This window comes from Marmota marmota, unplaced genomic scaffold (genome assembly GCF_001458135.2).
Source record: "Marmota marmota marmota unplaced genomic scaffold, marMar, whole genome shotgun sequence".
Lineage (NCBI taxonomy): Eukaryota > Metazoa > Chordata > Mammalia > Rodentia > Sciuridae > Marmota > Marmota marmota.
Genome location: NW_026000108.1, coordinates 1,451,897 through 1,467,813, shown reverse-complemented (window position 1 = coordinate 1,467,813; position 15,917 = coordinate 1,451,897).

Here is a 15,917-nt window from a genome sequence, read left to right as displayed (position 1 = left end):
GAATATAAGGGAACTTCCCTAATCTGATCAAGGGTGCCTTAAACAATAAACATCATACTTCTCCATGCACCATGACGGTGAGAAGCATGTGCAGTGAGCTGGCAGCCAGCCCTGCTGTCAGGCAGTGTTTTGTCGCTGTGGCCAAAAGAGCTACCAGCTCATCGGAGACTCAAGGCAAACCCATTGATGTTTTCCCCATAAAGATCAAAAGCAAGTTACATATATCCAACATAGAAAGACACAGAATAAACATTTCCATTCCACAGGGGAGGAACAGGGGCATAGAAAGAAGGGATGGGATCAAAGTAAGACTGAAATCCAGCTGGTAAATAAGTCCTACAGTTCTGTGTCCAGCATCTGGAACACATGGTACCATAATACTCCCTCTAAAGGGCTTGTGCAGCTCTGCCCCTAGACCTTGCTGGTTGTAGCCCACATGGCCTCTCTCTTGGTTTGTCTCAGATTGATGCCTGCAGCTTTCCTCAGCAGATGTCCCATAGTATTTCGAGAAAATGGGTTCAGGTCGTCCGGTGAGTGGCACTTCAGACGGAAGAGGGACCTAAAAGTGGGTTTTAACCCTCTCCCAGGCTTCGGCACCAATGAAAGGAAAGTGACCACAACACTCGGAGCGACCAAGAGATCTTTTTGCAGCAGTGCAAGAGAGGAGAAAAGAGAGAGAGAGAGAGAGACAGAGACAGAGACAGAGACAGGAGAGCATGCGCGCAAGGGAGACAGATCAAGAGAGAGAGACAGAGCAAGAGAGCAAGAGAGAGAGGGGCCCAGCAGGAGGGAGTTTTTATAGCCCAAATCTAATGGGGCGTCTGGGTCTGCAAGCTGCCTAGTTGGCACAAGGGGGGTTGAATGTTGAGCCTTGAGTGGGGGTTGAATGTTCAGCTTTGACGCAAACAGGTGATAAAGGACCAGACAGAGGGGGGTTTGAGTGCGTGGGCCATCCTGCAGCTAACATTTGTTCAGCCTGCCCTGCAGATAACATAGTTCAGCCTGTTCTGCACCTAACAGTATTGACATTTCTTTTTATTTTTTTAAGCTTTGTTTATTTCATTTTTTATGTGGTGCTAGGTATCAAACCCAGTGCTTCAACCCCTGAGCCACAACCCCAGCCCTGGCATCTCTCAATTATGGGAGAAGCCTCCATGATCCCCTAACTCTAGCACCCTACATTCCTGCAGAACCAGCACCATGTGGTTGACACCATGGTCTGCCACCATCTTGAATAGTAATCATAGCAGAGGAAAGTAGCTCAGAACATGGCAATCAGGAAGCCAAAAGAGCTCTGCACTCCAGGGACAATATATTAACCCCTAGTGACATATCTCCTCCAGCTATACCCTGCCTGCGTACAGTAACCACCCAAAAAATCCACATCAGTGTATTATTCCATTGACCAAATTAAAGATCTCATAATCTCATCATTTCACCTCCAAAATTTCTTGTTTTGTCTCACACGTGAGCTTTTGGGGAACACCACATTCCTAACCATAAAGCCTCCCAATGTCAAACACCTTACAAGTGGGTATGCAGCTCAGTGATGGAGAAACTGCTGAAAGGGTCAAGGCCCTAGGTTCCATCCTAGGGGCAGGGGGAGCTTTAGAGGGTGGACAAAGTCAAGCAGATTGGGGAGGGAAGAGACAACTTGGAAGATGAGACCAGCCTGGTGAGTTTTGAGGCAATTTTTAAGATGCAAGCCAGAGGACAGGCAAGTACCCCAGCATGAGGCCTGAAGCTGAAACTCAGGAAACTCAATGTCCTCTAGACTAGAGGCCCAGAGGGGGCAGGTCCTGAGTCAACACAATCTCCAGAAGAGAAGGAAAGGAGAGTCACAAAAAAGCAGTCCAAATTCTATACACAAGATTGTCCTGGCTTATCTCTGGATCAGAAAGGGAGGGCAGACTCTGCTGGCTCACAGGAGAGGCTGCGTTCTACAACTGAGCTGCTGCCCACCAGCAGCCCAACAGTGAGCAGAAGGAATCTGACCAGGAGCCTCCCATTAAGACCAAGTCACTTTCAGCCTCTTAGTCTTCTCAGCCAAGGCCATGGATAGAGGGAACAGGGACACCATGTCCTTGAGGCATCTTTCCCATTTGACTGATTTGCAGGAGCAGTGAGCATCACAAAGTGGCACCAGCTCGGAAGCCTGGTTCCTTAGCACTGGACTGCAAGGACAATGGTGTCAGCACCCTGTCTGCCTGACACACACAAAGTACTGGAAAAGGACTGGGCTGTGGCTCAGTGGTAGAGTGCTCGTCTTACATACCTGGGGCACTGGGTTCCATCCTCAGCACCACATAAATAAATAACATAAAGGTACCATGTCCATCACAACTAAAAGAAATTTTAAAAAAGAAAGAAAGAAAGAATGTACTGGAATACAACAAAGGTAAGATGCAGAAGCAAGCAGAAAGAGGAAAGACTTGAAAAACATTTTTTCAAACTATTGAAAAAAGACAAAACTTTTACAATTTGAAATTAACAGAAGTCCAAATCATAAAAATATAGAATTAAAACGAAAATTTTAAAAGAGGCCATCACAAAAACTCCCAGAAATAAATCTGATGTTATATAAACTGATAAATTTATGAAAAATACAAAATGTTATAAACTAGTAAAAGAAAGAGACACTGGTTCCAAGTCAAGAAATGGAAAGGGCTACCCAGCCCTAAAAGGCCCAAGATATGGATGAGCCAGACTGCCAAGGACTGGTGACCCTGCCCTGCAGCTCACACCTGGGCATCCCCAAGTACTCCAGTGTTTAGAGGCTTGTCCCCAGCTTGGCATTACTGGGAAGCAATAGGAACCTCAGAAGGTGGGGCTCAGTAGGAGGGCTTTAGGTCACTGGGGGAATGCCCTTGAAGAGGATTCTGGGAACTCCCTCCCCCTTTCTTGCATCCTGAGGGCAAGGATTTTGCCATACACTCCCACCTGATGCTCTACCTCACCACAGGCCCCAAAGTAACAGGGCAACCAATTTTGGATGGGAAACCCCCACAGCTGTGAACCAAATAAACCTTTCCTCTTCATTAGCTGATGCTCTCAGGCATTCCTCACAGCAATGGTAAGCTGGCTAATACCAGACTTTATGCATAGTAACTGAAAATTGGTGAAGGGAGATCTTGCCAACTCATTTTAGGAGGTTAGTAAACCTCAACTGCTAATGAATATAATAAATCATATAAACAAAATTATAGGCAAGTTCACTCATAATCAGTGGTGTAAATTTTAAAGGCATCCACATGTATTTAGAAAGAATTCAAGCATGGTGGCAAATGCCTGCAATCCCAGGAACTCTGAAGGCTGAGGCAGGAGGATCACAAGTTCAAGGCCAGCCTTAGCAATTCAGTGAGGCCCTAAGCAACTTAGCAAGCAAGACCTGTCTCAAAACAAAACATAAAAAACTCTGGGGTTGTGGCTCAGTGGTTAAGAACCCCTGGGTTAAATGCCTAGTCCCCCCCCACACCAATAAAAGAAAAAAGAAAAAAAGGAACAAAGGGAGGAAGGAAGGAAAACAAAAAACCAAAGTAAGTAAGAAAACGGAGCTTCATCCTGGTGTGGTGCACGTGCCTATTTGCTGCAGTCTGACTGGGCACAAAACCAGGAGGTCACAAGCCACTTGTAGGTTCAAACAGGAACTACTTTATTGCCCGAACCCAAAGGGAACTCTCCAGAACTCCACGGAAACTCCACAAGAACCAACGGGAACTCAACAGGAACTCTGCGAGAACTCAAAAGTAGCGGGCACCCGAGATAGCAGGAGCCACCTTATTGCCGGACAGCAGAGGTTTATATACACAACTGAGTACACAGCTTGTTTCAATTTAGCATCATCCAGTTACAGCAATCAGTCATTATCTTAATAATTATACACAGCTTAACTTAATTACCATCATCCCAATGGCTCACTGGCATCACCTCCCAACCACTCCTTCTGGCAAAATGCCAGGTGCCATCCCAACTTGGCTGTGGCTCTCAACATCTCCCCACTTCTGTTTAATTAAACAAGTATGTGGCTTAGGGACCGTGCCTGTCTTAGGTTGTCCAATACTACATAGGGTCCTTACCCGTCATCAGATGAGCTGACCTCAAGGCGTCAGCCTCCTGTCTTAGGTTGGTACCATTGCAATTGGACCTTACCCATCATTGACTACTGGCCCAGCATTTAGCCATACTTGTGGATAGTGGTTTTTACACAAACACCATAAACAACCTGGCGCAAGCAGAAGGGAGGAGGATACAAAATGCCACAGTATCAAGCCACTGACAGCTCCTTTTGGAAAAATTGTACCACCGATGACACCATCAGCAGATACCCCGGCACTACCACAATTCGCTACACCAACAGATAGTTCACAATGCATACAAGTGATACATAGTCCAGGCAAGTTCTGCAAGTAGTTCAAAGCAGAGGAATCCATTAATATGTCCATTTCCTCCCAAAGTAAATCAACTCCTTGATTGAGTATCACTTGTTGAGTTCATTATTCATTGATGCATCAGTTTATACAGTTTGTTGTGATAGCTATACAGAAGCTGTAGTTTGGTTTTAGTCTTTGTCTTCACGGGCACTGGGATGAAGATAGGAATTCTGGCAATGATGGCTAAAAAAAAATTATGTAACATTCCAGCAGGCACTAAAAAAAAGCAATTTTCTAAACAATTTAGTATCCTGAATAGAATTAGGTATAATGAAAAGGAAAGGTGAAAGTAAACAAACAGATCTGTTAACCTCCTTTTTTGTTCACATTTTAAAACAATTTTCAACAGCTGTTTACCCAATCTAAATTAAACCATTAAAATCACGTGAATAAAAAAAATTCGGATCCATTTATTCATGAGCGCTCCTCATATATGATATATGGACATACGCACATACAGACATACAACACAAAACAGAAGTGTGCACACATAACATACAACACATAAGACAATAGTAAAGGCCTTGTAGCTTTACCTAGGTGAAATCTCCATTGCAATGCTTAAAAACTCCACAGTCAAAAAATAAAACTGATCAGAAAAACATTAACCTAGGTTTATATGAGCTCAAAAATAAAATAGAACTTTATGATGTGGGAAAAGGCAAATAATAAAATAAATATTGAAAAAAGCATCCTGGTTAATCACTGTCGCAGATGTAAGAATAGCCAAACTGGAGTTCTGGATATCAGCTGTTATGGATTTGAGCCAAATCATCTTCTTTTTGGTCTGTAGAAATCGCTTTAGTTAATCTTTCTGGAATCCAAATCGGCTGCTGTTCTCCCTGTGGAAACACATAAACAGACTCCCGACTCCAGACAATCACTGGGTCAGGACCTTGGTTAATCTCTCTGGAATCCAAATCGGCTGCTGTTCTCCCTGTGGAAACACACAAACAGACCCCCGACTCCAGACAATTACTGGGTCAGGACCTTTCCATTGTCCTGTTAGAATATCCTTCCAAAGTACCTTGGGCTTATGTACATTTTTTGGACACATATGCCTTTCCGCAGCACTAAGTCCTGATGAATCCAAATTTAAAAAGTTTAGAGTAAAAAGGGTTATTTTAAGTTTATCTTTGGGGAATATATACCCCTTCCCAATTCCTTCTTTTTGCTTTAATAAGTACATTTTAATAGTTTGATGAGCTCTTTCAACTATGCCTTGTCCCTGTGGATTGTATGGGATTCCTGTTATATGAGTAATGCCAAATGTTGAGCAAAATTGTTTAAAAGAGGTAGAAGTATAACCAGGGGCATTATCTGTTTTTAACTGTTTTGGAACACCCACAGTGGCAAAATTTTGTAAGCAATGAGCTATAACATCTTTAGTTTTTTCTCCGGCATGAAGGGAGCCCATCAAAAATCCAGAAGAAGTATCAACTGTAACATGCAAATATTTTAATTTTCCAAATTCTGGCAAGTGTGTGACGTCCATCTGCCAAATATGGTTAGGTATCAATCCTCTAGGATTGACTCCAAGATTAACTTGTGGTAAAAAGGTCACACAATTTTGACATTGTTTTATTATTTGTCTAGCTTGTTCCTTAGTTATTTTAAAACGCTTTTGTAAAGTATTAGCATTGACATGGAACTTTTTATGAAAATTTATAGCTTCTTCTAGTGTAGAGAAAATATGTATGTCATGTGTAGTTTTATCTGCTAAATCATTGCCCAAACTAAGGGCTCCAGGCAATCCTGTATGTGCCCTGATATGTCCTATAAAGAATGGATCTTTTCTGTCCCAGATTAGACTTTGTATAGTGGAAAGCAAAGAGAAAACAGTAGAAGAAGGGGAAATCCTACCAGCATCTTCAAGAGATACTATAGCATTAACTACATACTGACTATCAGAAAATAAATTAAATACAGAATCTTTAAACATCACAAAAGCTTGTAAAACTGCATTAAGCTCTACCTTTTGAGCTGATTGTTTGGGTACTAAAAATGTAAAAGTTTGATCAGGGGTAACTACTGCTGCTGTACCATTATTTGACCCATCAGTGAATATATTTGGAGCATTCATGATAGGTGTTTTTCTTGTCATTTTTGGAAAAATTACAGGATGCAATGACCAAAAAGACAATAAAGGATTAGATGGTAAGTGGTTATCAAATGAAACATTAGATTTGCACATGATTATTGCCCAAGTATTTAACTCATTAGCTAACTCATCAATTTGATTCATAGTATATGGAGTAATAATTTTATTGGGAGAAATTCCAAACACTCCCTTTGCTGCTTTTATTCCTTTGAGTATTAATTGTCCTACAGCCTCAGGATACCTAGTAAGAATAGTGTTAGGAGAATAAGATAAATGTATCCATAATAATGGACCTTCTTGCCAAAATACTCCTGTAGGAATATTTTTTGTTGGTAGTACAATAAATAATAAAGGCAAACTTATATCAATTCTATCCAAATGCATATTTTCCATATATGTTTCAATGATTTTTAATGCCTTTCTTGCTTCAGGCGTTAACATTCGGGGTGAATTTGGATCTGATGGACCTTTTAGGATATCAAATAAAGGTCCCAACTCTCCTGTTGGTATACCTAAATAAGGCCTTATCCAATTTATGTCTCCTAATAACTTTTGAAAGTCATTAAGTGATTTGAGTTGATCTACTCGTATTTGAATTTTTGGTGGACGGACCATGGTTGAGGATAATAGAACTCCTAAATAATTAATTGGAAAATTTAATTGTACTTTATCTATTGCTATCTCTAGATTATAATTTTTTAATAAGTTTGTAAGTGTGGCATAACATTCTAGCAATGTGTTTTTATCTTTGTGTGCTAATAATACATCATCCATATAGTGAAATATTTGTAGTTCAGGATTTTGATTTCTAAGTGGCTGGATTACTTTGTTAACATAAATTTGACACATAGTTGGGCTGTTAGCCATCCCTTGAGGGAGTACTTTCCATTCATATCTCTGATCAGGACCTTCATGATTCAGTGCAGGGATAGTAAATGCAAAACGTGGACTATCCTCAGGATGAATTGGAATTGAAAAAAAACAATCTTTAATATCTATAACTAAAACATACCAGGTTTTTGGCAAAGCAGACAATTGAGGAATCCCTGATTGAGCAGGTCCCATAATAACCATCTCATTATTAATGGCTCTTAAATCTTGCAATAATCTCCATTTACCAGATTTCTTTTTGATGACAAAAATGGGAGTATTATGGGGAGATACAGAAGGTTGTATATGTCCTTCTGCTAATTGTTGTTTGACCAGGTCATGGGCTGCTTGTATCTTTTCTTTAGTCAGGGGCCACTGAGGAACCCATACTGGTCTTTCTGATTTCCAAGTAATTTTTATTGTCTCAGTGGCCCTTTCTGAAAATCCAACCCATGTCTGTCTGTTCCTTGATCTATTTGTATTGGTGCTGCTATACCTTGTTCTTGTTTTTCTAATCTTTTTCCTTTCCTAAAACCTTGTCTAGTCATAATAGTGGGTGCATTTTGGTTGATGTTATTTGTTAATGTCAAACCTAATTGATCTAGGACATCTCGTCCCCATAAATTTACGGGAAGATGATCCAATACATATGGCTGTATAGTTCCTTCACATCCTTCAGGATCCTTCCAATCTAATACCATTGCACTTCTATGGGGATTAGTCGCCACTCCTAGGCCTCGAAGCGTTTGAGTGGCTTGTTGTAATGGCCAATGTTTTGGCCATTCTTGACGAGAGATGATGCTAAGGTCTGCACCTGTATCCAGTAGCCCATTAAATTCATGTCCTTGAATATTTAGTTTTAGCATGGGGCGAGAATCTAAATTTAAAGAAAGCATAGCCCAATCTACACCTGTGGAGCCTAATCCCTTGGAACCTCTTTCTACAGTACGACTGGAAAATTTATCATGTAGGCTGGGTATTATTAGTAACTGTGCTATTCTATCTCCTAGTGAAATTACTGATATACCCCTTGGCAAACTGGCTATAATTTTTTTTCACTTTCATAATCGGGATCAATTACCCCAGGACTTATCATAAGTCCTTTTAGAGTAGAAGAACTGAATCCTGATAATAAGCCTACTAATCCTTGGGGAAGAGGTCCTTTTACCCCTGTGGGAATGATTTGAATTCCATCTCTGGAGTTAGTACTGCTCTGGCAGAGGCGCAGATGTCCAACCCTGCGCTCCCTCTGGTTTGTCTAATGAGGGATCTAATGGACAATGTGTCCTGGGCACTACCCTGATGGTGTTGCTGGGTTCCTCCAATGCCCGTATATTTGTAGTCGTGGGCCCTGGAGCATTGGGCCCCCCTGTCCGTTTTTTGGCAATAGAGCCCAGTGTTTTTCTCCACGATATCGTGGGTAAACACCTGGTCCTTGTCCGTTTTTTGATAACGGAATACCCTCTATAGTCGTTTGAGAACGGCATTCATTAGCCCAATGTCTCCCTCTATGGCATTGTGGGCAAATATCCAATATTCTACCCCTTTGATACCTAGTTTTGTTAAACCCTCCTCCTATGGGGCAACTCCTTTTAAAATGTCCTGTTTGTTCACAATTGTAGCATGTTTTTGGCCTGGCACCTAAAGCCTGTTGTACTGCAGCTGCCAAGACTTGCCCTTGTTCATTAATGTCTCTGCATAATTTAATATATGTGTTTAAATCTCCATGTTTCCATGGTCTAATGGCCTCCCTGCACCACCTGTTTGCTTGTTCGTAGGCTAGTTGTTTTATTAATGGCATCGCTTGTTCTACACCCCCAAAGATTCTGGTAGCTGTTTGTATAAGCCTATCTACAAATTCAGCGTAAGGTTCGTTAGCTCCTTGTATTACCTTAGATAATTGACCTTGTAAATCTCCATGCCCCTGTAATGTTTTCCATGCCCTAACCGCAGCTGAAGCGATTTGTGAGTATATGGCAGGATCATATCTAATTTGTGCAGCTGACCCTCATAAGGTCCCTCTCCTAACAACATATCTAGATTTCTCTGAGGATAACCGGCTGCTGCATTTCACCTGGCCATCTCCGTGCAAAATTCCTGATTGGCAATCTTCCATAACAGATATTGTCCTCCATTTAGCACAGCTTTGCACATACTAGCCCAATCTGCTGGCGTCATGTTCAAGTTGGTAATGGATTCGACCATACTTACAGTGAAGGATGCTTGAGGACCATAGGTTGTTACAGCCTCTTTCAGCTGTTTCACTGTTTTGAAATCTAAAGCATGGTGAATTCGCTGCCCTCCTGCCTCTTCAAATACAGGGCATGCTAATCTTTGAGGTCCTGTCTCAGGATCCCATCTATCAACTACGGGGGTTGAAGGCCACTCAGTGTATGTTGTCTCCGTATACATAGGTGGAGCTATTGGTTGGACACCCACGCCCTCCGGTGATAGAAAGGTGTTAGTAGCAATCTCCCGTTGTAACTTCTTCCCTTATAGCCCTTCCTTCTTTAAACTTTCTTCCCCTGAGTAACTCAGGAGACTTCCTCTTTTAAGATGTCTCCTCCTAGACTAAGCAAACAAGATCGTACCAACGTCCATAATGGTAATGTGCCAACTGGCAGAGTTCCTGGGCTTTCCTTTTCTATCTTTTTTAAATCTTCACCATGATGGTTCCATTGTGATATATTTAACAACCCCTCCTTAAGAAACCATGGGCTAAATTTTTGTGTCGTATCAACGTATGCCCTAACTGTTCTTGGTTTTACTGGGGTGCCTCTTTCCTCTAGCAATTTACTTAAAACTCTTTCGGTTTGTTTTTTACTAATTTCTGATACCATATTTCTGCTACAAAGATAACGCAACCCAACAAGATAACGCAAAACAAAACCAAAACAAAACAAAAATTCGTTGTATCAGTTTTTCTATTTTCTTGACATATGCAACTGTGGTCTATCTCTATCTCTTCCTCAAGGCTGAACAACTTTTCTAGCATCCTATTTATTTCTAAGGGCAGGCAGCTTGAAACAGAAACGTAACAAATCAAAAGAAGAATACACTGTCTCTTAAAATGGTCACCCATCCTCTTGCCCTGCCCTCAGGGGCGAGCAGTTCCCCGTACGGGCCACCAAATGCCACAGTCTGGCTGGGCACAAAACCAGTAGGTCATGAGCCACTTGTAGGTTCAAACAGGAACCACTTTATTGCCCGAACCCAACGGGAACTCTCCAGAACTCCACGGAAACTCTGCGAGAACTCAACAGTTGCAGGCACCCGAGGTAGCAGGAGCCGCCTTATTGCCGGACAGCAGAGGTTTATATACACAACTGAATACACAGCTTGTTTCAATTTAGCATCATCCAGTTACAGCAATCAGTCATTATCTTAATAATTATACACAGCTTAACTTAATTACCATCATCCCAATGGCTCGCTGGTGTTACCTCCCAACCACTCCTCTGGCAAAATGCCAGGCGTCATCCTGACTTGGCTGTGGCTCTCAACACCTATTTCCCAGCTACGTGGAAGGCTGGTGCAGGAGGAGCACAAGTTTGAGATCAGCCTGGACAATGTACTGAGTTGCTGTCTCCAAATAAAAATACAAAGACTAAGGATGTAGCTCAGCAGTAGAGCACTCATGGTTTTCAATCTCCAGTATAAAACCCAAAGAAATGGGGGTGGGGGAGGGTAGAGATAGCCAGAGGCAGGCAGGCAGGCAGGCAGGCAGGGATTAGGCAGGGATCAAATCTTCAAAATTAGGCAGGGATTAAATCTTCAAAACATGAAGATTTACCTGGGCACAGTGGTCCATGCAGGTGAGTGGAGCGATTCAGGAGACTGAGGCAGCAGCACCACAGGTTTGAAGCCAGCCTTGGCAGCTTAAGACAGACCCAGTTTTAAATTTTTTTTTTTTTTTTGAGGGAGAATTTTTTTTAATATTTATTTTTTAGTTTTTGGCAGACATAACATCTTTTATTTGTATGTGGTGCTGAGGATCAAACCCAGCGCCACACACATGCTAGGCGAGCGCACTACCACTTGAGCCACATCCCCAGCCCGAGTTTTAAAATTTTTTAAAAATGTTTTAAAGGATTGGGAATATAACTCAGTGAGGTACCCCTAAGTAGAATCCCCAGTACCAAGAAGAAAAAAAGGGTTAAAGTAATAAAAAGGGACAAAACTATATTAAAAAATGATACTAATGATCACAGGGAAAGAGAGACTATACAATGTTCCACTCACCAGGTGGAGGTGTCCACTACCTACCACTCACCGGATAGAGGTGTCCACCCTGCTACCACTCACCAGGTAGAGGTATCCACCCCCTACCACTCACCGGGTATAGGTATCCACCTTCTATACGAAGACGTGACTATCCACCATCATTACTGACATGGCTCCCTGGCCACCAAGCCCTGCAGCCAGCCCACTGTCCCTGCTGAGAAGGGGTAGGGGAGCAGTGAAGTGGCAGAGTGGTAGCTATGTGGGCAGCAAGCACAGGCTGCCATGAGGAGTCTGTCATGCCAGGGCTGGGGATACAGCTTTTATCCCTAGTATCATTGGATGAACTTCAAGACAAGCCTCTAGGTCTCTCACTGATCTGAGGTGTAGAACTGACTTTTCAAGAGTGGACATGTCCATATGCACACAGTGTCCACTCAAAGATGTGACAAGCTCCAAATCCTGTGAATAGAACATAACTCCCCCAAAGAAGCTAGCACTGCACCAACTTTCCCCACTTCCTGTCAATTTCCTCACTAAGCATCCAACAGGGAGGCCCCCGGCCTCCTTACCAGTCCATTAAGCCTTAAAGCTAAAACATTGAACAAAAAAGCTTTTTGGCCCTTATTTGGTCCTTAGCTGTGGTACATGACCTGTGAAGCCACCTGAGTTTCTTTTACTCAGTACTGAGCCATGGAGAACTTGGGTCTCCCCTTGGGAATGATCCCGGAATTCCCGTGTGCAGACTGCCCAAGGCGTGAGATCTGTTCCCTGCTCTACCAATGGGACAGCTCTGTAGCTCTGGAATTGGGAGTAACCCACTGGGTTTGGACAGCCCACCTCCTGCCTTATTTGGTGAAGAACATTCTGTTCCCTAAAAGTGGCTCGCTTGGTCTATTTCCAGTGTAGAAGCTGGACCCCTAAGGTCATAGAGCCGTCTTGCCCTCACTTTTCAAAATTACTCTTGTGCAGTGTGGTTTCTTCACCACCCTCTTTTCTTAGCTTTATTTCACAGCCAGTTCATTCCACGCAGAACTCCCACTCCCACTCGACCGCCTGCATGGGACATGGGCAAGACTTAGCTTAAAAAATAAAGCTGCCCAAAGGAGCTTTTCTTTTTGCAGAAGCCTGGTGCCACTCACTGTCCTGGCTTCTGCACACCTGAGGCCTCAAGAACACATTCACAGGTGATATGACTGTCTTCACAGGAAACTAACAGGATCTACCAAAAAAGAGCCTGTGACAGGGCTCTGATGCTTCATCTAGGTCTGCAAATGTCTGATGGGTGGCTAAAGGCAGGCCTAAAGACCTTGTTCCAGGTGGGGTGGCTACACCTGTAAGCCCTGCTACTCAGGTAGCTGAGGCAGCAGGATAGCAGATTCAAGGCCAGCCTGGGCAACATAATGAGACCCCCCCTCAAAATAAAATCTAAAAAGGGCTGATGAGGATGTGGCTAGGTGATAGCATGCCCCTGGATTTGATCCCTTGCAGCGAGTCATACACTCATACACACACACACAGGGCTTGGCCTCTCTACCTCCATTTTGCATCCATCCCATTTGCTCTGAGCTACCTGGGATTCCAGGAACCAGGTCTGACAAACATCTGATGAGTTAAGACTGCCTCCAGGCAATAGCAACTTTCTAATCTTAGACAAGACCCCCCCACCACCACCAATCCTGAGACACACTGAACTCACCTGATCAAGATGATCAGCAACTTGCAAGGCCCTGTCTCAAAAAATAAAAAGGGCTGGAAATGCAGCTCACAGACAGAGCACCCTGGGTTTGATCCTCAGTACTGCTAAACCAAACCAAACCAAATCAAACCAACAGGGCTAAGGACACAGGTCCCCGTCTCCTAAATGTAGCTGTTCTGATGAAAGCTCCTTTGTGTGCGTCACCACTGCCTTTTCTGCTTGGTTTGGGGTAGTGGCCAGACCAGATCTGTGGGATCCTTGGTCAGGCCTCTGGCCCAGACTCTGTAAGACTACTAGAACATGTGAGGCTAGTAAGGGTGCAGGGTGCAAAACCCTACATACAAACATGCACCATGTTTCCGTAAACTAGCAACAGATACTCAGAAGCTAGAATTTTAAAACACCCTTTGCAATCCAAGTGAAATCCTTAGAAACAAAAGATGTGCAAGACTGATACAATGGAAAATACAAAATGGTACTGATAGATTTTAAAGGAACCAAAATAAACATATATACCACATTCACAAGACTCGCGTTGATTCTCCCTACATTCCCGTTGATCCACAGATTCAACACAATCCCAGCCAAAATGCCAGAAGAGCTTTTTTTTCTAAGTTTATATGGAAATGCAGAGGACCTAAAATACCAAAACAACTTTGTTGAAGAACAAATTTAGAGAACTACCACTGCCTGATTTCAAGACTTAGTCTGAAGTTTTCATAATCAAGACAGTGTGGGGGCATTGGGGTTGTGGCTCAGGGGTAGAGCGCTTGTCTAGCCTGTGCGAGGCACTTGGTTAAATCCTCAGCACCACATAAAAATAAATAAAAGTATTTTTAAAAAAGACAATGTGGTACTGGCAATAAAGCTAGATGAATATAACAGGAGAGAAACCTCCAGAAATGAACTCACACATGCATGGACAATAGATGGCTAAGGTTCAAGAGCAGTTCAGTGGAGATAGTCTTCTCAACAAATGGTATTGGAACAATTGGACATTCATGTATTTTGTTTTTAAGATCGATGACTTTTTAATTGTATAATCTGATGGTTATAATGGGCATCTTCTTTCTCTCTTTACAGTGCTGTGGACGGAACCCAGGGACTTGTGTATGTTAGGTAAGTGCTCCACCACTGAGCCACCTCTCAACCCAACATCTTGTTTTAATTCAGATTCTTCAGATTACTGAATCCAGCATCTGGCATGCTTCTGTGCACTGCCTCATCTTTTCCCCTTTTCTCTGCTGGATCTCCTGCCTTTTTCTCGTTGGTTTATAGGCATTCCTTTTGTGCTTCTGTGCTGAGGATCGAACCCAGTGCCTCACACATTTTCTTCCTTTTATCTAACAATTAACAAAAATAGCACTCCAGCCTTGGCTTTGTAGCATTTGCCCGATTTCCAAGGTGTAAGTTCTTCCACATTGCCAAATTCCAACTTCCAATTGGACATCACCGACAATGGAGCAGTGTAGAGATGCGCAGTCGCATCTATCTGTATGTCCACCTCCACTTACCAAAGACAGAGAGGCCACCAAGATGGGGATAGAATCTGTCAGGTGGGCAGCGGGGACTCAGGAACAAAGGAAGAAACCTCAAGCAGGCGCCCACGGAAACGCCTATCGATCAGCGGGATCTCCTGGCTGACCTGTCAATCAGCGGGATCTCCTGGCTGACCTGTCAATCAGCGGATCTCCTGGCTGACACGTCAATCAGCAGGGTCTCGTGGCCAATCCTGGAGTTCAGCCAGTTCCCAGTGGGACAAGGGACCCTAAAAATCCCTTTTCCTGTCCCAAGCCCTCCCTTCCTGCCGAAGGCCCCATAAAATCCCAGCCCTGTGGAGGCCCTATGGTTTCTGCTCAGACCCTTGTCCTGTCAACTCTGACGGTCTGACCGCGGTCCGCCCGGAGTGGGCTCCATAAAGCCTCCTTCAGCGGCCTTTTTAAAACCTGCCTCTTTTGGTCGCCGCCCGTTGCCTGACCTCACAAAATAAAGTAAAATACTTAAAAGAAAAGAAAAGAAAAAAAAAAAACCACGAGCCCGGGCCTCAGGTAGCTCGGGCAGACCGTGGGGCGGGGACCAACACTTCCCAAGGCCCAGGGCGGCCCTGCCGGCCGCGGGCTGGGCGCCACGCCACTCCCCAGAGCAGACGGAGCGAGACAGTCCGGCCGTTTACAAGGCGCTGGGGACCCAGCCCAGGGGCGCCACTCCGGGCTGCACCCCAGGCCCTTCTATTTTCATTTCAAGACAGGGCCTCGCTAAGCTGATGAGGCTGGCCTCCAACCTGCCATCCTCCGGCCTCGGCTTCCCAAATCGCTGGGCTGACAGGACCACGGCGGCCTGGGCAGTCTGCGCTCGGCGACAGGCTCGCAGGGTTCCTGAACACCCGACGCGAGCCCGCGGGGCGGCTGGGCGGACGCTCTGAAAGACACCAGAAGCTGGGCCTTAGCCGGCCAGCGCAACCTCCCCTCGGCGCACGCCAGGCGGAACGCGGGACACCGGCCGGCGCCGTCAGTCACGCGGCGCGACGGCCGCTCAGCAGAACGTCATCTCCCGGCGCCGCCACGATGCGATACGGAAGCCGACGAGCCTCGCCGCG